Source organism: Pleurodeles waltl, chromosome 9 (genome assembly GCF_031143425.1).
Source record: "Pleurodeles waltl isolate 20211129_DDA chromosome 9, aPleWal1.hap1.20221129, whole genome shotgun sequence".
In the NCBI taxonomy this organism is placed as follows: domain Eukaryota; kingdom Metazoa; phylum Chordata; class Amphibia; order Caudata; family Salamandridae; genus Pleurodeles; species Pleurodeles waltl.
Genome location: NC_090448.1, coordinates 310,639,482 through 310,663,961, shown reverse-complemented (window position 1 = coordinate 310,663,961; position 24,480 = coordinate 310,639,482). Strand labels below are relative to the sequence as shown.

The window sequence follows — 24,480 nt, the reverse complement described above, 5'->3', positions numbered from 1 at the left end:
ACATATGATTGTAGTTAGGGCCTGAGGGTTTATCTGTGTCTTTGGTGGCAGGTTCTAGATATAAAGAGCATAGGTCTATCCCACAAGAAGATGAGTTATAAGCACTAGTGAATAATTTAATGGTAATTATTGTGTGATGTTTTTCTCTCTGCTCCAATCCTTCTCCCTTTTTGGCCTGTTAAGACCCTCTACGATGTTAAATATAGTAAGCTGGAGATGGCATCTTATTTATTATACCCCGATTTCACATACTGTGATGGACTAGGACAACGATATCTAAAGCAGATTTCAAACTAAAATATGCTTTAAGTAGGCTCTGGCTTTATCCACGGGAGACACTCTTCTCTCAGCTGATGCTATTGGCAGTTCGGTGCACCATTTATGCCCTGTGGAGTGCTTGCATTGCAATACCCGAGGGACTATTTTACATCTTAAAAGTACATTTAATCATCACACATTACATTATTTGTCTCGGATATTATTTACAGAAATCAATCTTTTTGTGTTGTATTTTTAAAGTGCAGCAGACAGCCCCAAGTGTAGGTCAGCAGTGCAATCTCTCTTTCACAAACACACCCGGACTACAGCACAGGCGACAGCAGTGTAACTTTACACAAGAACAAACACATGTACAAGCAGCAGTGGAAGCCTCTATCACGTTAGTGAAATACTGACAATAAGGAAGGTAAAGAAAGGAATCAGCAACGAGGTATGTGTGTCACTGTCAGTGTATCCAGCTTTGCATATCTTCATTGCAAACTATGGGGACCCCAGAATGTGTACAAGCCTCAGGGAAGGCAGCTGCTGCTTCACACACCAGCCATTTCTGATGCAAGTGGGTTTGTTTTCCTCCACGGAGCGCTATGCCTGCATCACCCTTCATCTGCACATGTACCAGGCAGACTTGGTACTATTTGTAATACATCGTACCCGGGTGCCTACCAGTGCCACCAGAAATGGTCCGAGATGGTGCTGCATTGCCATAAATGTCCTAAAAAGCCTTATTGGTAATGGAATAGGTGGAGGGGAGGGTTGACCAAACCCCAAAATATAATCTATTTAGGGTTTCTAAAAATCTTGTCAGTACTGTAAAGTCAATACGATTGTCGTTAATAGGCTAATGAATGCAAGCAGCATTTGTGCATGCCTGTGATTGCTGATGTTAGCACATTAAAGCCAGCCCTACTGACTTTGCCACTGTTTTTTTTGATCGCTCATCTTCTCCTTTTACTTTTCACATTGAGATGAATCTTTATCAAAGAGCTTTTGTGCTCACCATATCCCTGCTACGTGTTTTTTGTCCGGGCAGTGACACATCATGTCTGAAACAGAGATTGTAGTAAAGATTTGACAAGAGGAAGTGCTGATATATTCCTTTCATAGCATGTTAGACAAAGGAGCACAGTCTCCTGGTTTCACATGCAAAGCACACATGAATGCATTATTAATCATTTGCGACCCTATACATTCCCAGCTTACCTCTAGACTAGTAGCTGCAGCTGCAATTGGCAATGTCAAGTAAATTCTTCTAAGAACCTGGCTTCCATGCTCTGGATTTCCCTTTGAGCGAAGGGGGAGGGATAGTTCCACAGGCTGGCATTCCATGTGCACAATATGAGGTATTGTCTTCAAAGAGCAGGCCTACAGCACTATGGAAAGTCTTTCCACTATATTTTAAGATGGATTACACTTAAGTCTAGACTTTACCTGACATTACAACCCTTCCATGCCGGTGAAAATAAACGAGGCCCCAAAACATGCTATTTGAATAACTATATTAATAGGCACAGATTCAAACATTTATTACTAGAGTACAAACGTAAAAGTCCTTCTTATTACCACAGTAGAGGTGTGAGTTGCGAAAACACTCTTTATTGCCTCAGAGATTCCATTCTTGAATCACTCAACAAAAGAGCTACTGGGTTTACACTCACAAGGCCTAGACACTGTGGCCCAGATTTACTAACATTTTGTCGCGGTTTGCACCATAGTAGTGACGGAAACACAACACAAAGTGCTGTAGTGGGATTTACTTTCCAGCGCAAATCATGATTCACCGTAGGTGAAACACGGGCATTCTCATGCAAACACCCATTGTTTCTGACGCAAATCCCCATTTACTAACATTTGTTAGTATTGGATTTGCACCAAAAAAATTACGCATCCTTGAGTTGGCGTAACCATGGAGCAAGTTTTATAAGTCTCCACACTTTTTCTACTTTGCATGTATGATGCACTGTACATGCACAGATACAAAGTGGGAAAAGTATAAAAGCGTAGCTTTTGTACTGGGATGGTCGCCTTCCAGTAGAAAACCTATGCCTGACAGAACATGACACCTGCGCATTACAGTGTATGGTTGTGTGCCCTGCGCAGGGCAGCCTACAGTTCACTAATGCTGGTGGGGATAAAAACAGCACCAGACCTTAGTAGCTATGGCTCTGTTTTTCTCTCACACCTTTGACGCAACACAGCACAGCAACGTTGACTACTGTACTGTGTTGAGCTAAAAGTTACTAAATCTTCCCTGTGATTTACATCACTACAGTAATTTAATCTTTTGTGCTCTGGTTATGGTTAGATCGTTTTGTCTTTATCTCCTACACATGAAAACACAACATGAAATCAACCATATGTGCAGGTGTGCAGAGTGCAGTATAATGTTAATTACCATGATTGAGTTTTGGGAGGAGGTCAGAACTCTCAGAGGCAAACCATTAAGTGAGTAGAGTCTTGATGCCTTCATCTTCCCTGAATATTAGTAATAAATAGCATATTCCACTCTACGTATCTGAAGATATATACGGCATTGTAGGAGGCTGGCCCTTTATGTGGTATGTGAAGACCGTGTATAGGGTTCAAGGGTTCCTCAGTGAGTGGACAGGGCTCGCTATTCAATCCTAATGTGCTCTATTTAGGGATAGTGTGGTTGAGCAGCATTAGGATTAACACAAATACACACAATAGTTAATAAATAAGATACACGACTCAAAAAGGAGATTCACACCAATTAATAAAAATATCATGTATCTTTATGTTTAGGCATCAGAGACAAATCATTCAGGTAGGTTTTTAAATAAGAATTCTTTTCACTTTAAAAAGGGGACACTTTCTGAGCTCTGCAATGTTATCCTATGAGGGGGGAAACAAGTTCTGTAAACAGGTAGATTACAGCTACTTACAAGCCCAATCTCCAAGGGTTGAGGTGAGTAGTGGGCAAGGTCCAAAGCAGCACCAAGAGTACACCCTCAGCGGCACGGGGTGGCCACTTGCAGAGTGCAAAACAGCGTTGGGTGCCCAATGCGTTCCTATGGAGATAGGTCACTGCAAAAAGAGGCTGCAGGTTAGGACTAGGTGTCCACTTTGGGAGACCCACCGGATGAGTTCAAGTCTTGCAATGCTTGGGGATGTAGGGACACTAGTGGTCCTCTTCTCCTTGGTCCGGGGTGTCCGGATGCAGAGGGTTCTTTTACCATTGGGTGTCCGTCACCGGTGTTGGTTGTGGTGTAGGTGGGACCACATAACATGCTGCAGGCGTGAACTGGGGAACCAGTCCAGGTGTACCAATAAGTGGGCCCATGACTCACATGCCTGAGGGATGCAGACGCAAAATGGTCCTCTTCTCATTCCGGGGTGTCCTGGTGCAGAGGTGCAGTGGCAATCAGAGTTGCATTCACGGGAGGTGGTCGCAGCTGAGGGGGGGCCTGCACAAAGAGACTGCAGGCCTCGGAATGAAGGTCACAGTGGGGAAACTCACAATGGACTTTGTTTCTGGAGAGGCTGGGGACCAGATTGGCACCGTTGGCCAACTTCAACACGGGCTGGGAGGCTTGGGTGCAGTGGTGCTGTCCAGCAGTTGTTTTGGCAGTCCAGAGTCCTCTTCAGTGGTTCTTGGGTGCCTGCAAGAATGCAGGGGAGCAGATCCACTACTCCACAGGTGTTCCTTGTGTTGGGGTGAAGGCTGATAGTCTTCCCGGGCATTTAGAAGTTTCAGCAGCTGGAGGACAAGGCGTATTTCTCGTAGTTGTCGAACTTCACAGGCAGGCTGGCAGTGTTGGCACCTAGTCCGTCACAGGTGTTCAGTCCTTGCTTTTTGCACCTCTGGAATGTCCTTCTTCTTCACGTCAGCAGGGATCTGCCTCTCTGGTGCCAGGGGCTCCCCTAAGTACTGAATGCCAGGGTATGTAGGGTAGTAGCCAATGGGCTCCAGACCTCTGGGGTCACTAAACCCCCTATATGATCACTTCCTGTTGGAAGTAAGCATAACCCTGTCCTAGTATTCCTAGGAATGCCATCTCGAAGATGGCAACCTCAGAAAAATTGTATCCTCCTTGCAGTAGCCCACCTTAGAGGTGGGACTAGCCTGGAGGTGGCACGCCTACCTGACTAGCTAATTTCACCGCCTGTCTAGGTGCCAAATGGGATCTGGAACAGAGGGGTGGCTTCCTCTCCTGTGAGGGTAGCCAGATTCGCATTTGAAAGGCAGAAGCTCTTTGAGGCTTGCCTCCTTAGGAAGGCTAATCAGCAGGTCACCTTGTGGGGGGGGGGGTTACACCCTCTTCCCGGAAAGGCTTTTGTTCTGGGCCTTCTGAGAGCAAAAGGCTCTCACCCTGGGGGGCCATAACCATGTATGTGGTGGTAGGCTGACAAAAACTGTTCAGCGAGCACACCAGAGGCTTGTAAGGTTTCCAGGGCCACCTCTAAGGTGTCCTCTGGGTGAATAGATTGGTAAATCCAACACTAGCAACAGTGTGGGTTCACCAATATGAGATGTTTGATACCAAACATCCCTATCTTCAGTGAAGCCATCGTGTAGCTGGGAACTCGTATTGACCAGTGTCCAGCACATGCATTTAAAATGGCTTCCCTGGTCACTTACTATGGCTGGGAATTGACATAAACATAGCAGTGGCATATCTGCTCGTGCAGATATGCCCTCATGTGTAATATGATGGACCCTGCATTAGGGTTGTAAGGCCTGCTAGAGGGATGACTTACATATATTGCATGCAGTGTTAGGGGACATGGAACATAGATTGTGTGCCATGTTGTGTTTTCACTTTTGTTTGCAACAAGACACACAGCCTACAATGGCAGCTTGTTGTGTGCTTGGTGAGGTGTCTCTTAGGGTGACACAATTCGTGCTTCAGCCCTTAGGGGCCCTCTTTAGTACCCCAAGCCCTTGGTACCAGGAGTACTATTTACTAGGGACTTGCAGAGGGTGCTAAAGGTCTTGCCAATTAAGGAAACAACTGTGCAGTTTGGGAAAAGAGATCTGTCCCTGGGGACCTGGTTAGCAGGAACTTAATACACTTTTAGTCAAAATCACATCACCTACCAGGCAAAAAGTGAGGGGTAACCATGTCAAGAAGTGGCACTTTCCTACAGGCATCTATATGTATTCGTATATACACTACAGATCTGTGTGCATATATTCTGAATATATAGACTGTGTATCTCCATATATATACTATATATATACTGCAAATCTGCATGTATATATGTAATATACATATTTATGTGTTTATGTATACAAATATTGCATAAAAATGTATACAATACTAGCTTTTTGAAAATAAATAATCTTTCAATAGTTAATTTTACACAAAATTTAAATTACACTGATTAGGTCATTAAAACATGTAACACTCAACTTATGATGATGCTATCTAATTTATTAAAACAAAATTCATACCCAGTGTACGTCTAGATCTGAAAAAATACTTTCTTCCATAATAGAATTCACTTTCAAAGTTCTTGGTTTGTCACAGAAGAACAGCCAATACATTTTCACAGCCATTAGAGACTCTTGACACAGGAATCGCAGACTCCAAATGGGGGTTTGTGATCCATCAGAGACTCTTGGACCTAAGTTGGACCGCATAGAAGGGTAGCAGTTCAGATCCCATGTGCGAGGTAGGGTTCATGGATTTTGGAGCCAGGCTAGCACCTACAAATCACATTTGAGCATTGGCACACCCATCGGCAAAATGTACTTTAAAAAAAAATGTCCCGCTAAAAGGGATCACTTTATGGTTCCCATTCTTGAGCCGGGGGATGTGAGATGCCACCTATGCCCCCTATGGCTGCTTTACATTTATTTATTCAGGAAACAAGGTCAAAGGGATTCATGCTGAAATAGTGGCCACAACATGTTTTCCCTCCGAGGCAAATATCTGAGTATAATTATAATACAACTGCAGCTGATAGTTAACTGGCTCAGACGCAGCAGCTTGTGCGGAGAGCTCTGAGGGAAGTGTGTGCTGCCCCTGCTGAGACTGAAATAACTAGCGATCAACCATTAGCAAAGTCAATAGTACTTGCTTTGCGACCTATTGACTATGCCAATGCCTTTAGTTCATGCTGTAAAGTATAGCAATACTGTACAGCATAGTGAATAAGAAAAAAAAAGACATTCTATGTGCATGCATTTGGATGACGTGGGTGCCCTTTTTTGTTTTTTTATGTTCTAAAATGGATCTTTAACATAGCCTGAAAGTTTTGGTTTGTTTAGCAATACATTTAAAAAAAAAAAGAACAAACGAGACAGCGGAGATGGAGACCGGAGAAGAACACAAGCGAAGAAGAACAGGAGTTTGCATTACAGTTAGAGCTGGTGACTCTGGAACTAACTAGGTATCAGCTCAACATCGCTATGCCTACAAAAAAATAAAAATAATAAAATGTCCATGTGTCATGTAATGCATTTCCATACCTTCGGGTTCAGTTGGTGCTGAAAAAAAACAAGCCATCACACGCTGACCATACAGTAAAGGAAAAAAACAGCGTTTGACAATTGTTCTTGGTCTTTCAATGCATAGAAAATGTGAGAAGCTAAAAACAAAATTTACAGGCCTATTTACAGGGGAGCTCAGAGCGAAACAATTACACTCCTGTGAAATGCTTTTTGACAAAAAAAAGTTCAGAAAACAGATGCTAAAATGGTGACCACTGGATTGATATAGTACTTGGTCCCTGTTCTCGAGGATGGTTAAACACAGGAAGTGGCATGATGTATGAATGCCATGGACAAATGGAGAGAAAGAATATGAGAGTGACTGCAAAAGGGACGCCTAGGGGCGGACTGAAGCACACAAAGTGTATACAGTACGACTTGAAGAGACAGCGCAAAAGCTGTCTAGCCAAGACCTAAAATCAAAGAAGTTCCATTGGAGCAGGAAGTTATTATCTCCCTACATCCATTTCAAGTTTACAGACCCAAAAGCTCTGATTGGCTGGCCACAATTGGAAAGTTTCTTTTGTGGCTGCTATTGCATGATAGGTGGCAAAGCCCCCATGTCCTGAAAAAATGAAAGGATATATAAGTCTGCAGGGTGAGCAGACCCTGACTACCAGGTCAATGTGGGTAAATTCCCAGGTCTGGGTGCGTGGAAACAATAAAAGAAGGCCGCATCTCAGTGGTGAACTGAGAATCCTTCCCCAAATCATTTCATGATTTCATGATTTCTGGAAAAACTATCCTGACCACAAGTATATTTTTGTTCCATTTCTGTCCGTAATAGGATTCAGAAATAAGTGATCAGGCTCAAGTGTCAGCATGTCTGTGCTGTCTTCCAAAACATTCTCTCCTTTATACTGGCGGGGAGTCAATACACTAACCTCAAAACCCAATATCCTTTGTCCCCTTAGCGGGAACCCTAGGCATATCGGGCAATCAGGCAGAGCTAGAAAGGTTGGCCTGACAGGTCACTGCACGGGTCATTTTTTTGGGCTGTTTGTGGCCCTGTTTTATGGTCTGCTGGGCTGGTTCTTACTTTACAGATATTAAAAACATTACCTAGAGTAAGTTTAAATCCATACAATATATCATACACTGCAAATCACTTACACAGCGTGTTTTTACAAGTTCATAACGTCCCCAATTTGAAAACAATGGGTCACTTTTTTAGCTTTCTAATTAAAAAATGGGGGCACTTTTATTTTGGTGCCTGGTCCTTTTTTCTGTCCCCGTTTAACCCTGGGAATGATGTATGACTTTTTTGTACTTCATTGTTGATTAGGGAGCAGGGAGGGAGAGCCCCGGGGAGCTCATGTGTGATTATAGGTAAGACTGCAGAGTGAGAACCGTTGACAAAAGTTTGACAATAAGGCTGCCCTTCATAAGCTCATCCATAAGACCAGGGTCTTCTTGTCCCCTAGAAGACCAGACGTGAACAACTTTCTGCACACTCTGTGACTCACCAGGCCAATGAAACAAATATTGATCTCTCCTTTAACTCAACTTCCCACCTGTTCAGAATCCACACAGTGGACTAGAGCTCTTTGAAGTGACCACAAGGTGACCTTTACCACTGAACAAAAATAAAATAAGTGAGTTAGGGAGACGTCGAAACTGACAGCAACAGGGTCTCAGACGCCACCTCTTTTCCCTGCAAGTACAGTTGCTACTTCAGCCAGGCAGTGCCTGATTCCCTCTCCTCTGGACACTTCCTTTTATAACACATCTCAGCATGATGCACGCAAGATCACACAAACACCGCAGAGCCCATGCAATAGGAACGATTGAATTATTCACTCACATTTACTATTGCATTTCAGGCGTGAGAAGCTGTCTTCATTGCTGAGATGGTTGGTAGAGAAATCAAGGTTGCATTTTCAATATGTTACTTGCCAGGATTTCTGCCAGTCAGTCAGTTAAGCTTGTGGCCTCATGTTGGTTTATGGTCAAAATAGTAACTGTTTTAACAAAACATTTTTCACAGCTACTTAAGGTCTCTGCGTCTTCTATTTCCGCCAAGAGAAGTTGTTTGCCTGACTTCAATCAGACAAGCTGACTCAATCGCTTCTAGCAGATACCCTCAGCCTCTCTGCCCACTGTAGAAGCAGGATGGCTGACATGTGTGATGATAAACACTAATTGCCAGATTTATTAATATATATATATGGCATAGCCCAAAGCAGCAAGACAATTTGCTGTGGTGCACTAAATCCAATGAAGAGAGCAGGAATGCACCATATTTACTAATATACAACGCATTCCTGTTCTCTCGCTGCACTGGCGCACTGAGTGCTGCCTTCACCAATGCAGGAACCCTTGCTCCATGGTACAAGGGTGCCAGGATTACAGGTGGGATTGTTTTTTTGCAGGAAGAGACCTTCTTTCACAACAACAATCCTCAGAAGTGCCACATGTAGAAAGAAGAAATAATGAGAGAAATAAATATATTCTCCTCGTTATGCCTTGGTTGGGATGGCGTAGCAGTCTGGATCATTCCCAGATTTATTATTCGCCTTAAATCTTAGAGTGTGCCAAAGTCCGTGGGTGAATAAGTAGGAAGCCCACATTCCACCCATGGAATGCCTTCCTAACGCTAAGTAACGTAAGTCAGCGACTTGTGCTGCATTTCGTTACTCTAGATTGGCTGAGCCACACAGAGTCACAAAAGGTGTGGTTAGTAAATCTGACTTAAGGGCTTGCATTGTCTTGCATCACCTTGTATAGCACAAACTGCACCACAGCCCTTAGCAAATCTGGGCCTAAGTACAATCTGCTTCTCACCAAGAAAGTGACATCTTATGTTTCCAGCTGAAATGTCCAATCAATCTTCAGTCAACAATGACAAGAAACCAGAGGATTTCAGACCCTGCTCTGGGATAGTGACCTACTGAAGGAGGTGGGAGGTCTGGCAGGTTTCTAGCTATATTAGCTGATTAGTATAGAGCACCTGGGTGACCTGTGGGGGGTCCTGCAACAGGAATATGAGATGGAGGTGACTGAGCACTTTAGTACATACAGATCAACACGCTCTCAGACAGCACATTATGGACAGGGAACATAAACCTGAGGCGGCACCAGCGGAGGACCACTTCCTCTTGGATCTGCTGACGGACAAGGCCATTTCCATGAGTTAAAAAAAGAATGAATAACTTCCCAGACCCCCTGGAATATTTGAGAGAAGCCTAGGAAAGGAATACCAATACTTTGGAAGGTGATGACTGGAAGGAGGCGTTGCAAAGCCCGAGGGAGCCAACCTCACCAGATATGCTAACTTATCACCTACTTGATCTATGTCATCATACCCTCTAAAAAAGCTTCAAACAACTGTGAAGGCTGTTATCAGTTCCAACTATAATATTCAACCTTACTAGCATAATGTCCTTGTTGACAGTATGAAAAATATGAGATTATTCAAAGCAGCACCAGGATTTCAAGGCCCTCTTAATTCACCATCTCCAACACATTTTCTGTGGCATTCATCGGGGCAATTTCACTTCCTTGTCCCTGACTGTAAGCTAACTGAAAACAGTTTCTAAGGCTTTGTAATGGTTATGTATTTGAGAGGCTACAATAGTTTCTACAACCTTATGATACAAAAGATTGCCAGTGATGGTCAATAAAACATCAGGGTACTTTGGCATTCATGTTTGATTTCTTCAGCAAATGTGTGATCCAGGAATGTTGCCAACTACATGGCAGCTTGCCAGGTGTGCAATAAAAAATATAATAATAGAAATAATGTCAAATCATGAGTGTGAATGGCTTATTCTTAGTTGGAAGGTCAGGGATCATCCAAGCACTGCACCTTGGAAGGTGCATTCCACCTCCTCTGTGGCGGTTGGACTTAACTTTGGGGTAAAGCTCTGTTTAGAGAAGCACAAAGGTAGTTATTTTCCAAGATACTGAGGATTGAAAGAGGTGATAGACTCTTTTACCTTTGCTCAAGCTCGCACTCATCCATGCTCCACAAAAAGATCCTATGGGGTCCTTACTCTCCCCTGCCTGTACCCTTGCCTAAGATCATGATCAGATGCCAAGGAGGGACAACTGGCTGTCTGCAGGTCCACATGATTGGAAGATGAGTGAGATCTCTGGGAGGTGTGCAGAATGCTTCCTCACATGCAGGAGGGGAGCATAACTGTCTTCTTGTCAGACCAGCTTACTAATGACAAGATCAATACAAGAACAAGGGGATGCAGGCAAATGAGAAAGGAAATGAGACAGAGCTGCAAAATACAATCACTTAATTCCAGACAGAGACAGATTGGGTGGAAGGTGTGGAAAACTCAGTCTTTGTCAGCTGGGCCGTCGTATGTATGAGTAAAGCCTTCCAGGACTCAGAGAGACAAAGGGCCAGCTGTAGGAAGCCTTTTGCGCCTTGCAAACGGCGAAAAACGCAGTTTGCAAGGTGCAAAAGGCCAAACGCAATGCACAACCTTAAATTGCGAGTCGGTACCGACTCGCAATTTGAGGCTGCGACTCGCAAATAGGAAGGGGTGTTCCCTTCCTATTTGCGACCGCATCGCCATGCAGAGTTGGTTACCGCGAATGCGGTCGCAAACCAACTCGCACATTCGCAAAAGGGAAGGGGTCCACATGGGACCCCTTCCCCTTTGTGAATTCAAAATTAAATATTTTTTCAGAGCAGAGCAGGTTCTGAAAGAACCGAAACCAAATGCTTTCAGAATTTTTTCTTTTTGCAGCTCGTTTTCCTTTAAGGAAAACGGGCTGCAAAAAGAAAAAAAAACTGCTTTATTCAAAAAGCAGTCACGGACATGCTGGTCTGCTGTCTCCAGTAGGCCACCATCCCTGTGAGTGCCTAGACTCGCTATGGGGTCGCAAACTGCGACCCACCTCATAAATATTCATGAGGTGGGTCTTTGAGTCCCCATAGCGAGTTGCAGAAGGTGTCTGAGACACCTTTCTGCATCTGGTATTGCGAGTTGCAATTTGCGAGTCGCTATGACTCGCAAATTGCGAGTCGCAATTCTATACCTACCTACATCTGGCCCAAAGTTCTTATCGATTGGTCAAGAAATAGATCACTGACATAATATTGGAACCAACAATGTTGTGCAACAAAATATTGTGTCATATATATATGTAGTAAATCTTAAATATTTTAATATATATCATTTATATAATGTTAATCTAAGAAATTTCACCAATATTTGATGTTCTATAAAAATATATACTTACATCAACATAATATACATGTTTATGTGTGTGTATATGTTCATATATACATGTATATATATATAAAACACAATTCTTAAACACATATTTTATGTTACATTAATTGTTTTTGTTTAATTATTTAAATTTACAACTATAAAAAGTACACTTTATGTGTATATATATATATATATATATATATATATTACATAGAACATAAAAAATATTAACAATTAAATTCCAAAACATTATGTAAATTACTATATTACATAGAACATAACAAATATTAACAATTAAATTCCAAAACATTATGTAAATTACTAAACAAAATAAAAAAATATAAAAAACGAGGAAAGACATCTACAAATAATATTATAACAATTTGAAAACAAATAAAAATATAAAAAATACTATAAAATTATAATTATAAACAAATATTATTAATAAATATAGTTAAACAATATTCAAAAATGCATTTAAGTTTGGGAATAACACATACACTATTCCTACTTCAGTTTATGCCCATTCCAGTTTGTGCAACAGTAGGGAAAGCATTAGACTTTGCATGGGATAAGTCTACTATTTGAATCTTGTCTGTGCAAAAGTTTGAAAGCTTTACGCTTTACTAGTCCCATTTCAGTCTATGCAACAGTAGGGAAAGCACTGGACTTCAGAGGGGTATAATTTACCATTTCCACTCCAGTATGAGCAACAGTAAAGAAAGCGCTTAACTTTAGAGGGGTTAAAATTACTATTCCCACTCCAGTCTGTGCAACAGTGGAAAAAGCATTGGACTTCAGAGGGGTAAAATTTACTATTCGCACTCCAGCAGTGCAAGAGTAGAGAAAGCACTGGATTTCAGAGGACTTAAAATTACTATTCCCACTCCAGTGTAAGCAACAGTAGGGAAAGCGTTGGACTTCAAAGAGGTAAAATTTACTATTCCCACTCCAGTCGGTGAAACAGTAAGCAAAGCGCTGGACTTCGGAGCATTTAAAATTATTATTCCCACTCCAGTATGTGCAATGGCAGGGAAAGCGTTGGACTTCAGAGGGGTAAAATTTACTATTCCCACTTCAGTGTATGCAACAGTGGGGAAAGCGTTGGACTTTGGATGGGTTAAAATGACTATTTCCACTCCAGTCTGTGCAACAGTAGGGAAAGCATTGGACTTTGGAGGAGTAAAATATACTATTCCTACTCCTGTCTGTACAGTAGGGAAAATGTTGGACTTCAGAGGAGTTTAAATTGCTATTCCTTTTCTAGTCTAAGCAACCGTAGGGAAAGTGTTGGACTTCAGAGGGCTAAAATTTACTACAACAGTAGGTTAACTACTTCACTTCAAACACAATACCTATCTGCATAACCGTATTAATTTAGAAAGCCTATGAAACTCCTCATATAAACATTATTACTTAACGTACAATATATATATTGCAAATATGTTAAAAAATAAAAAACAACCAATTTACAAAATTCTTGAACAATGTAATAATTAATTTGCACTTTAAAAATAATGGTTAAGCAATTATTACTTAATTTACTTGCCACCCAATGCCCCTACAAGCCTAACAAGTATAATACCATTTACATAGTTGATGAACAATGAAATAAATAACAAGTATCAATTAATTATTAATTATTAATTAGTCAGTTAACTTTCCACCCAACAACTCTACAAACCCAGCAGCCCACACCTAAAATAGAACTAATATATATACTTATAACACAATTGACATAATTATTACTCAATTAAATATTTAACTTATCAATAATAATAATATTTATTAAATATTACTTAACTACCCACCCTATACCCCTACCAAGCTAGCAGCCTGCAACTAAAATATAACTAAAATAATTCAGTATTACATAATGAACATAATAATAATTACTATAATAATTATTTAAAAATTAACAATTAATTATTCATTCAAAATGACTTAATTAACTTCCCACCATATACCCATACAAACCCAATAACCGGGAAATAAAATGTAACTAAAATAAATTAATTTTACATAATGTACATAATTAACAATCAATTGAATAATTAAAAATACATGAAGAAATATTACCTAAATAACTTAAATAACTTCCCATCCTATACCCCTACAAACATTGCAACCCGCACCTAAAATGTAGTTAGTTAAATCAGTATTACAAAATAAGCGTAATTAATATCAATCACATGGCTACTTAAAAATGAATAATTATCTCCTAATTAATTATTACTTAATTAACTTCCCACCCTATCGCCCTACAAACCCAACAACACGCTACAACACTTACTATTAACAATTAAATTAAAAATTAAAAATCACTTAAAATTACAAATTATATTTGAAAAAATGAGTAACAATTATACAAACAATGATAACACATACAATTAATGTATGAACTAAAACACATTCAAATATTTAAAAAACACATTTCTTTACAATTTTGTTATTAAAAATGATATTAACAACAACGTTAATTACTCTTGTTAACAATATTATTTAATTGAAAAAACTATATTCTTAACAACGATATTTCTGCATCATGGTATTTTTGTATCCCAATATGTTTTCTGCTATTTCTGTGTTCTGATATTAAAAACACAGGGGCATATTTAGGAAAAGTGTCGCTGCACATAGTGCAGCGCCATTTTTCTTGGGCCCCTTAGTGCCCACCTAACGCCATCATGTGTGCACCATATTTAAAATACGGCACACCATGGTGGTAGTTTGGGGAGTAGCCCCTTTTGCATACATTGTGCCTGGCCCAGTCATAATATAGCCGAAAGGGTTACAAAGAGGCACAATGCATGCATTGCGCTACTTTGTAAATATGGTGCAGCGTTTTTGGCCTTCTAATGCCACATTAGCATCAAAAAATGACACCAATGTGGCGTTGGAATGGGGCTTGGGGTTCTTAAATATGCCCCTCAATATTTTGTCCAAAAACCTATAACCCATCCGGCCAGAAAAAGGTCAAACTCTTCTGGGCATCTTAAATAGAGGCAGCAGGAAGAAACAGACACCTCACAACTTTCACTGGTTGTATGGGTCACACTGCTGTTATTGTTCGACTCATCATTGGGCATTTTTTGAGCTTTTTCGATTTACCCAGCTCCTTTTTCCTCTGCAGATTCTGAAAAAGTGTACCTGACCTGGTTTCCTTGCTCGTTCATGCCTTGTTATTTCCAGACAGTCTTTAGAGTGTTGTGCTGTGATTCCTCAATACTTTCAAGTGCCAGACTGGGACTCCTGAAGTGCCTAATTTGAGTTGGTGGTTGCCGGGGAGGGCCATCAGCACATATTTTGTGGGTACTGCCACCTATTTTTCTGCTTTAAACAATTACTGATAGCAAGAGAGGAAAAACACGTAAAGTGGAAAGTTGAAGGGTTAGAGAGTGAAAAATGGGCACAAAAGGAGAAAATTGGAACCTGCAAGAGTGAGATAAATGGGTAGGGAGGGTCTGGTTTTAGATTAAAGAGGCAAAAGGTGATTTGAAGATACTCAGCTTTGGTATTTGGTGCGCTGACATTAGCTATGGGATTCTGAGTAATGCTTTAAGCACTGTCACTCATTCATTTACAAATTAAGCACTGGACTCCTGGTATGGCCTGGAATTACTACCTACTTTGCTGAGAATCAGTGAGAATATTAATAATGAAATATTAACTGTCTGTGCATAGTTGAAACCTTAATCACATTTTGTTTCATTTGTATAGGTTATATGTGCATAACACCACAGAGTGGATTCAACGATTAACTGCAGCCCATACTGCCGAATTTGTTACCAAGACACTGTCATGTGGGGCATTCAGAGGGAGGATGACGAAAGCCTGGGTAAATACCCGAAGACCTTCCAGCCTTTCCAGTGTTTTCTTTGGGGTTATTACAAACAGTTAGTAGTGCATTTGTTATCATTTATTTATTATACTTGTTTTTAAATAATGAACAAGGTTTCATAGAAAACGTTCCCTAATGTTCAGATACAATATATAAACTAAGAGTGTACTAACATACAGATAAGCCTCCTACCAGAGACTCAATCACCAGGGTCATGCAGAGCCATAGTAACCTTTCTTGGCTGCAGAGAGGTGAATGAAGCCTTCACTTTGCAGGCTCATCTGCCTGCCTGCAGACACAGACAAGAACAGCAAGCACTGTTAACTCGTTGAACAGTGGTTCTATAGTTCGGAAGACGTATGCAGGTGTGAACCATTTCTGACACTTGAAATAAGCTGTGTTTGGTGGTACGTTTAGCTTAGTTAACTGGAAGTAAGGCAGGGAAGAAAATGTAATAAATATGCTTTATGATACAACCACAATGTTATATTATTTTTTTATAATTTAGCCTTTTGATAAGCATCATTGGCACTACTTTGGTTGTTTTTATAATAGTTACTATTCACTTTGCATGCACTAGGATAAGGTTTTGATTTAAAATAAATCTTGAAAATATATCCTGAAAATATATTATTGGTTTCTTAGTGTTCTTGAGTGTTCCTTTTCATGAAGAAAGAAGGTTTTGGTTCTACTAAACTAGGGGACCGAGATTAGCTTGTGGCATTAAAGCAGTGCCATGTATTAAAATTGTCACTAGGCCTGTCTTTTACTTCTGGCCTCTTCATCTTGCCTGTTTTCACCCAAACCAGCTGTTCACACTCTCTGAATCGAGCACAGCTGGCGCGGGGTGAGTGACACATTTTCCAAAACTCAGCATGAGAAGTATGTGATGCCCAGGACTGTGGGCGTCAGCATTGTTTCGCCCCACAGATGATGTGGCACACAGGAACCAACATCCTGGACCAAAGGAGTACCCGACAGAGAGCTCAGTGCCAGAGTCTTTGAAGAGACCGTGGCCCGCTTTGTGCTACAGAAATGTCCTTTCCCGGTTTGTGTCATAAGATGTCACACTGACTGAAGGCAGGGCCACCAGACCCTGCACACGAATTTGGCCCACACTGTGATCCAACATCTTTTGTGTGGTACTATTTTGTTTTAAAAAGGATGCTAAATATCAAACATTTTTAAACGGGGGAATATTTAACTGGGAGTGAGATATTTTTTGAATGAAAGAGATGTTAATAGGAGAAGTGTAAAATGAAATGTTAACTGCGTGGCATAATGAACATTGAGTTAACACTTCACTTTAAATTTCTCCCATTTAAAAAAATACTTTGCTCCTACAATGTCCATATTATTTTCAGTGCAAATATGACACTGCTTAACAGAGATGGGCGAGCCAACAACTCAACAGGACAGTGGAGCCAAGGGCCAGACTCGGGTATTAGCACCTCCGCACGATGCTAGACATGGACACTTTTAGCATTTGAATAATGCAACAACTGTCCTTCAAAATATGATTAAATGAAAGTCTTTAAAATTCAAAAAGTGTCTTTTTTAACATGCAGAAGCCTTTCTGTTCAGATTATGTCACTACATTGAAAGTGGTAGTTTTGAAACATGAACTCAGTAACAGTTATAGCCTCCACCCCCTGACGACAATGCCACTGATGATCCTAGCATGTGCAGCCTGTTGTAGCCTTGGTTGTTGTTAATATGTGGCTTCCAAACCCTGAGCGAGGAGCATCCTGGCGGAGTCGAGCGCCACTTCAGCACGAAGAGACATTATCGCTGCTGCGCTGCAAGCCTGCGCAAGTACTCTGAGTCGCCGTGAGGCTGAGTCTTGTGAATCCAGACGGTATCAGCAAATGATTGTTCTGTGTGAATCACAAATCCATTCACGTTGTGCAGCTGATTAGCCTGGATCTTGTTTAGTATTTTACACTGTCATTTGGGCTCTACGGAACTGCCTATTATCCGCTAGGAAGCTGAGGAATTGCCTCGGCGGACTAACGCTTACCAAACCCAGTGGCGTAAGAGGGGTCACATTGCCCCGGCACTTCTAACAGCGTTAAGGCCCATATTTAAGAGGGCCTGACCCCACATTAGTGCCGCCATAGTGTCATTTGTTTTAGGCTAAGGTGGCCTTTTCCCCTCGTCAAATTTACAAAGTGGCACAATGCGTGCATTGTGCCACTTTGTAGCCTTTTGCACTACATTATGCATGCGCCATGCATAAAGTAGCGCAAAGATGGCCTTCCCCCGTTATGGGGGCCAACAAAATGGCACAAACAAATCAAAGAGATTTCTTTGTGTCATTTTTTGGGCACTTTTAACGTCTGCTCAGAGCAGGGTTAAAAGGAGGCTCCGTTTGGTTTCAATGGGCCTCTGGGTGCTTTGCAGGATTAGTGTAAAAAATGTTGACGCTAATCCTGCAAAGCGCCAAACTAGCATAACATTTTTTGACACTAGTTCCCTAACTACCACCATGGTGTGCTGTATATTAACTACGGCACACACATGGTGGCGTTAGGGGGGGCAATAAGGGGTGCAAGAAAAGTGACGCTTAACTAGTTGCAGCGCAACTTTTCATAAATCTGCCCCTAAAAGTTTTTGGAGCAGTTGCCATCTTTTAGACAGCTTCTCAGCAATCTTTTTGGTTTTACAATGCAGGAGTTTGTTTTTTGTAAAAACAAAAAAAAAACTGACACCCAGGGAGTTTTGTGTCATTTTCTTTTTTAATTTTCAGGACCACAAGTCCTGGTGGTTCCATTAAAGAAAAAAGTGCATCAGAGCAGCTGTTATAAAGGCGAATGATATGATGCACTAACGGCCCCGGGTCTATCGAGCTGTTGATGTAAAGTTTATTCTAGCAGAGTCAGCTGGAGCACTGCTGCCAGAAGTATGATCATTTACCAAACCTATAAACAAAGCAAGCAGCCCAGCAGTGTGGCAGCTAGGGTGCACTCCACAAATGTGGAAGAGTACCCTGTCAGATACACTATAAAGGTCTTAGTCTCCACATTGATTCGAGGAAAAGGCCTAATAAAAACTCCTTGTGTTTCCCAGACTTATGGATCAACACTAATGTGGCCAGGTGCAAGTCCAATGGGAGCCACTTATCGTCACTGGATCATGTTATTTGTTTGTTTACTCGATATTTTCTGAAAACCCATTGGAGCGAGGTGTGAGAGTAAGGGTTTCTAGCCATTTTTGAGCTGGGATATAGCCATTTAGACCTTTTCTATAATGAAGTCAACTACAAGGGAGTCCATTTTCTCCATTCTCAGAATCTGGAGGTGATTTAAGATGCTCTTCAGTTTCTTTCCTATTTCCCAGACCTAGTTTTTTATGAGGAGCTATAGTATTGTGCAAATACTTATGCAATGACCAAATGGCCTGCAACTAAACTGGCATCCTAAGGTCTCACCTTGTGCCCCTATGCATACCTTCATTCTGCTACTTGAACCAGATGTGTAATATACCATTCTTGTTACCCACTTTGTACGAACGACATTGTGAAACTCAAAAAAGTGCCCTAACCTTATTGTGAACTGTTGCTTTACAGTCCACTCTCTGTATAATTAAATATTGGTTAGTATCTACTTTTGGGTGCATCATATATTGACCTTACAGTACTTATAATTCCCCTTAGCAGATTAGCAACATGGTGCATCCAGGCCTTATGCTTACCAGGATTTCAGATATAGCCAGCCACCTTTATACTGTCTTGAATGCTTCCTACACATCCACTTCCAACTCAACAGTGATCAAATAGTCCTTTAAATTGTCCGTGGTTAGAGATAGGAAGGACATTACCTCACTATCACTTGAATTTCCAGGAAACCAACATCCAACCATAGACTCTCTGAGGATTCCTAGGACCGGAGGTCAACGTCAGAAGGGAGCAATGTGAAATTCCCCGTACCAGATACCACGTATCCCTAAATCTGTGTCTATAAAAGCCTCTGTCGCAAACAAAAACAATCAATCCTCCAGAGCGAATCATGAGCATTAGAATAAAACAAGAGTTGCTCCTCAGCTCTGTGTTCCTTACACCACAAGTCCAACAGCCTGAGGAACGAGGTGAACCTTTTCTTTCTTAAGTCTCGCCTTCTGGTTCTACATTTCCTTTCACCCATAACAACATTAAAATAAATTCCAATTAGGAGAATTGGATTTAGGAGTTTTAAAAATGCATGCAAGATCATGGCTATCAATTCTCCATCCCAGGTTCCTGTAAATGGTACACAGCAATCAAATGGATGAGCCCAAGATTACCCATGGGAAGACTTTCCTGAGAAAGACAGTCTCTCCTGCAAAGCCAGAGTTTTAGCCTGCATTTGCCTATGATGTAAATCTGCCCCTGCCAATGCAGTTGCCGACGGTGCCCAACAGGTAAGTGACCTGCAAGAGAACTATGGGCCTCATTACGACTTCGGCAGTTTTTTTGTAAGACCGCCGAAGCCGCCTCAGGCAACAGACCACCAGTGCTGGCGGTCTGTTGCCCGCCATATTAGAAGTCATTGGAGGACTTCTGCTCATTTATGGGCGAAAGTCCGACTCCGAAGAGGCGGTTGCATCGCCAGCACCGCCACGCCAGCAAGACTCTGCCCACCGTATTACAAGCCGTAATACGGCTTGGCAGAGTCCTGCAGGAGTGGTGGTGCTGGCGGTGCAAGATCGCCAGGAGCCATCCCCTCCCGGACGACCTCCTCGACAGAGGAGGTAAGTGGTCAATCGAAGGGGGGGAGGGAGTCTGTGTGTCGGGTGCGTGTGTACGTGTATGCAGAGAGGGGTGTAGTGTGGGTGCGTGTATCTGGGGGAGTGGTAATGCGTGTGTGTATGTGATTGAATGTGAATGTGTGCGTGTATGTGCGCGTGTAAGGGGGTGTCTGAATGCGTGTGTGCAAGCAAGTGGAGGTGTGTGTCTGCATGTTTGCGAGTGAGTGGCTGTGTCTGTGTGGATGTATGCGTATGCCAAAGCGTATGTATGTGGATGGCTAGGGGGGGTGTGTGCATGTGTTTTGACGTGTGGGGGTGCATGTGCCGGCGACAGGAATGGGGATTCCTGTAACCAGGTGCGTTTCCGCCAGGTTTTTATGACGGGGTGACCACCATGGAAAGCCTGGCAGTCTGCAGCCTTGTAATCCGGCAGGCAGGCTGAGGCCTGCCATCAGGTTTGAAGTGCTTACCGCCGGTTGCGGCGGTGCGTCCGCACCGGTGGGCCCGGCGGCGTTGCAGAGGTTTGGCATCTGCCAAATTCCACAACTTGTGATATGGTGGTCTTTACCGGTAGGACCGCCGTGGCGAGGATGGCGGTCTGATGACCGCCAGCCTCGTAATGAGGTCCTATGTCTGACTTCTGTCTTGATAACATTTGCATCACCATACTTCTCTTTCTGCTTGCACATTTTTACTGCAGGGAGGTGCAAAGTACACTCTAGAAAGTTATAATCAATCCAATTCTTTTCGAGGAACTGATTGGTCCAACCTCATCTCCGTTTGAACATCCAATCCCAGACAAAGGGGGTTTTCCAAATACTTGAATGAGCCTTATGGCTATCCGGCGCAATGCAGTAGGTTTTTTCCTAAATTTTGTGAACTTGAAGAAACAAGCATTTACAGGAAAAGTGTGTTAACCACTTCCACCCTATTGATGATCTACATCAAACAATCTAAAAACAGACTGGTAGGTCATGCTGTGTTAATAACCCCCATGATTTCAGTGAATTATCTCTAATGCTGAGATGTAAGGATTTCAAGATATCAGGCTGTATTTTAGTGATTTTTCAAACTTCCACATTGCCCTTGCCTTCACCACCAAGAACCTCTTATTGCTATAGTACAGGACCATCGGGTTGCACTCAGGGGCGTAGCTTGGTCTGTAACATTGGTGGGGGGGGGTAGTGAGCTTCATTTTTCCCAACAATCACTCTGGCACATAATGTTAAAATACATTATACAACAAGTAGGGCGCATGAGAAGGGCTTAAGGGGCAGTGAAAAGGGAGAGGAATGCCGATTGTTTGAGGTAGAAAGTAAGAAAAAACTCATTATTTTGTGATATAATAAACATTTTTGAAGAATTTCTATACAAAGACAGGAAGAGTGTGTGTGCGTTTTCTTCTGTGTGCATAAAAAATCCTTGTGAAATCTGACAGGCAGCTCACCATACCCTACTGAAAGCAAGTGGACCCAACTATTTATCACAAAATACATTTATTGGGGGGGGGTGTAACACCCCAAACACCCCCTGAAGCTGTGCCCCTGGCGCACATCAAGGAGAAGTCTACCAGTTTGCATGGAAGCCTAAGATGACCCTTTACACCTCGCTCTTGCTATCTTCAATTGAATTTGTAGTGGCTAGATGTATGTTTCATGATAAACCAACTCTGTGAGACCTTTAGGTGAGCTGGCATCAGCAACCTTTGTCACCTCCTTTGAGGCATGAAGTAATGCATATGTTAGCGACAGTAGCCAATGAGCAGTAAGGGCAAGGAATGGGAATTACCATCGGGTCCCCTTAGACTACAGGCATCAAGGGCACTACCGGCAGTAGCAAAGAACCATCATGTGGCAGCAGCCCCTACTCAGATTGAGATCCATGGCTAAAGCACTCCTCAGAATGCTGAAAATCGCAGGCAAAAGATGGTGTTGATAACGGGACGGGAAGGTGCACCACTCTTGTGGTGCCCAGGCCACCGGAATCCTGCATGTTGTCCTTTCTTCCACTGTACTAACTGCAGGATCGCTAGGAGGAAGAGTAACAGTGCTTATGTAAGCTCATGCTTCCCAGTGTTTCATTGCATTGGCTGGACGTATTTGTTTGGTATAAGTGCACAGAGAGAAGGGTCCTGCAATGCATTTTAATGCAGGCTTTCAGTTTATTGTTCCCACTGTCAGGTGCAGATAAAATAGCCTGGCTGGCCCTATACATATCATCATCATCCTTCCTTGTACTTCAGGTGGAACCCATGTTTGCACCACGGAGTCTGTTATTTGCTCTCTCTGTGGTAAATAAAAATCTCATGCAAATTTAATTTGTGTGGCTTTACGTGACTTTATAAAAAAAAGTAGTACAAGGCATCGCATAGTGCTGCCTTGTGTTATTATGCATCAAGTAGGTGTTGCATGAGTGGTGCATGGGTGTTCTTGAGTATCCATCCATTTATTTTGATGAAGACTCATATTTACAAAGACTTGTAAACATGGGTTTATGCCAACATGGTGCGTCTACCAGAGGCAGACATCACCAGGAGATATTTCTTTATTTCTCCTCATTATTCTTTCTTTGCATGTCTGCTGCGTTCTGCCATTTAAAGCGGAAATAACCTCAAAGGATAGCTTCTGTGAGGGAAGGTGTCCTTTTCTACACAAAAATCATCATGACCACTATGCAGGTCAGCATTGCTCACACAATGCCTTTAAAGCTGGAAGGTTTAAGATTATCAAACTAAAGAGTGGTCTTTTGGCTTAAACTGAAAACATTTGTTTAACAAATATGTTAACTTTGCTATAAGCACAGTGGCCCTCATTACGAGCCTGGCGGTCTGTGACCGCCAGGCTCGCGGTTGGCGGGAGCACCGCCGACAGCCTGGCGGTGCCCCTTAGGGCATTCTGACCGCGGCGCTTTGGCCGCGGTCAGTGCAGGAAAACCGGCGGTCTCCCGCCGGTTTTCCGCTGCCCGTCAGAATCCTCCAAGGCGGCGCAGCATGCTGCGCCGCCTTGGGGATTCTGACACCCCCTACCGCCATCCTGTTCCTGGCGGTTCGCCCGCCAGGAACAGGATGGCGGTAGGGGGTGTCGCGGGGCCCCTGGGGGCCCCTGCAGTGCCCATGCCAATGGCATGGGCACTGCAGGGGCCCCCGTAAGAGGGCCCCGCTTGTATTTCACTGTCTGCATAGCAGACAGTGAAATACGCGACGGGTGCAGTAGCACCCGTCGCACCTTCCCACTCCGCCGGCTCGATTCCGAGCCGGCGTCCTCGTGGGAAGGTTGTTTCCCGCTGGGCTGGCGGGCGGCCTTAAGGCGGCCGCCCGCCTGCCCAGCGGGAAACTCAGAATGCCGGCCGCGGTCTTCAGACCGCGGTGCGGTATTCCTGCGGCGCAACTTTGGCGGGCGGCCTCCGCCGCCCGTCAAAGTTGTAATGAGGGCCAGTGTCAGCATCAGGGTAAGACTTAAAGTCTTTTAAATGTTTTATATATTACCATTCCTTGCATTGAAAATCATACCATTTGAAGACGTCTTGGAGCGCCTCTAGTGCCTGGTTAGATTTTTTTAAATGTATATGGTCCTCATTACAACCCTGGCGGTCAAAGACCGCCAGGGCTGTTTTGATGTTTGTACCGCCAACAGGCTGGCGGTACAAACTTGAGCATTACGACCACGGTGGAAGTGCTGTGTTCGCACCGCTGGGACCGGCGGTTTCCCACCACTTTTGTCCCGGCGGTTGTAATCCCCCAGCCCAGGGGATTACCAGTCCCCCTCCCGCCAGCCTTTTCATGGCGGTATGAACCGCCATGAAAAGGCTGGCGGAAAGGGGAGTCCTGGCATGGGCAGTGCAGGGGCCCCCTGCCACGGCCCCATGGAGCTTTTCACTGTCTGCATAGCAGACAGTGAAAAGTGCGACGGGTGCAACTGCACACGTCGCACAGCCGCAACACCGCCGGCTCCATTTGGAGCCGGCTCCCGTGTTGCGGCCATTCCGCCCGCCGGCCCAGCGGG

The 24,480-nt window shown here is 42.9% G+C and overlaps 1 protein-coding gene across 1 annotated transcript in view; it reads right to left on the bottom strand.

Annotated features, from left to right (window-relative positions):
• Window positions 1–24,480, bottom strand: part of RASSF1 (Ras association domain family member 1) — a 199,469-nt gene that overhangs the window by 147,288 nt on the left and 27,701 nt on the right. The window lies entirely within an intron of this gene.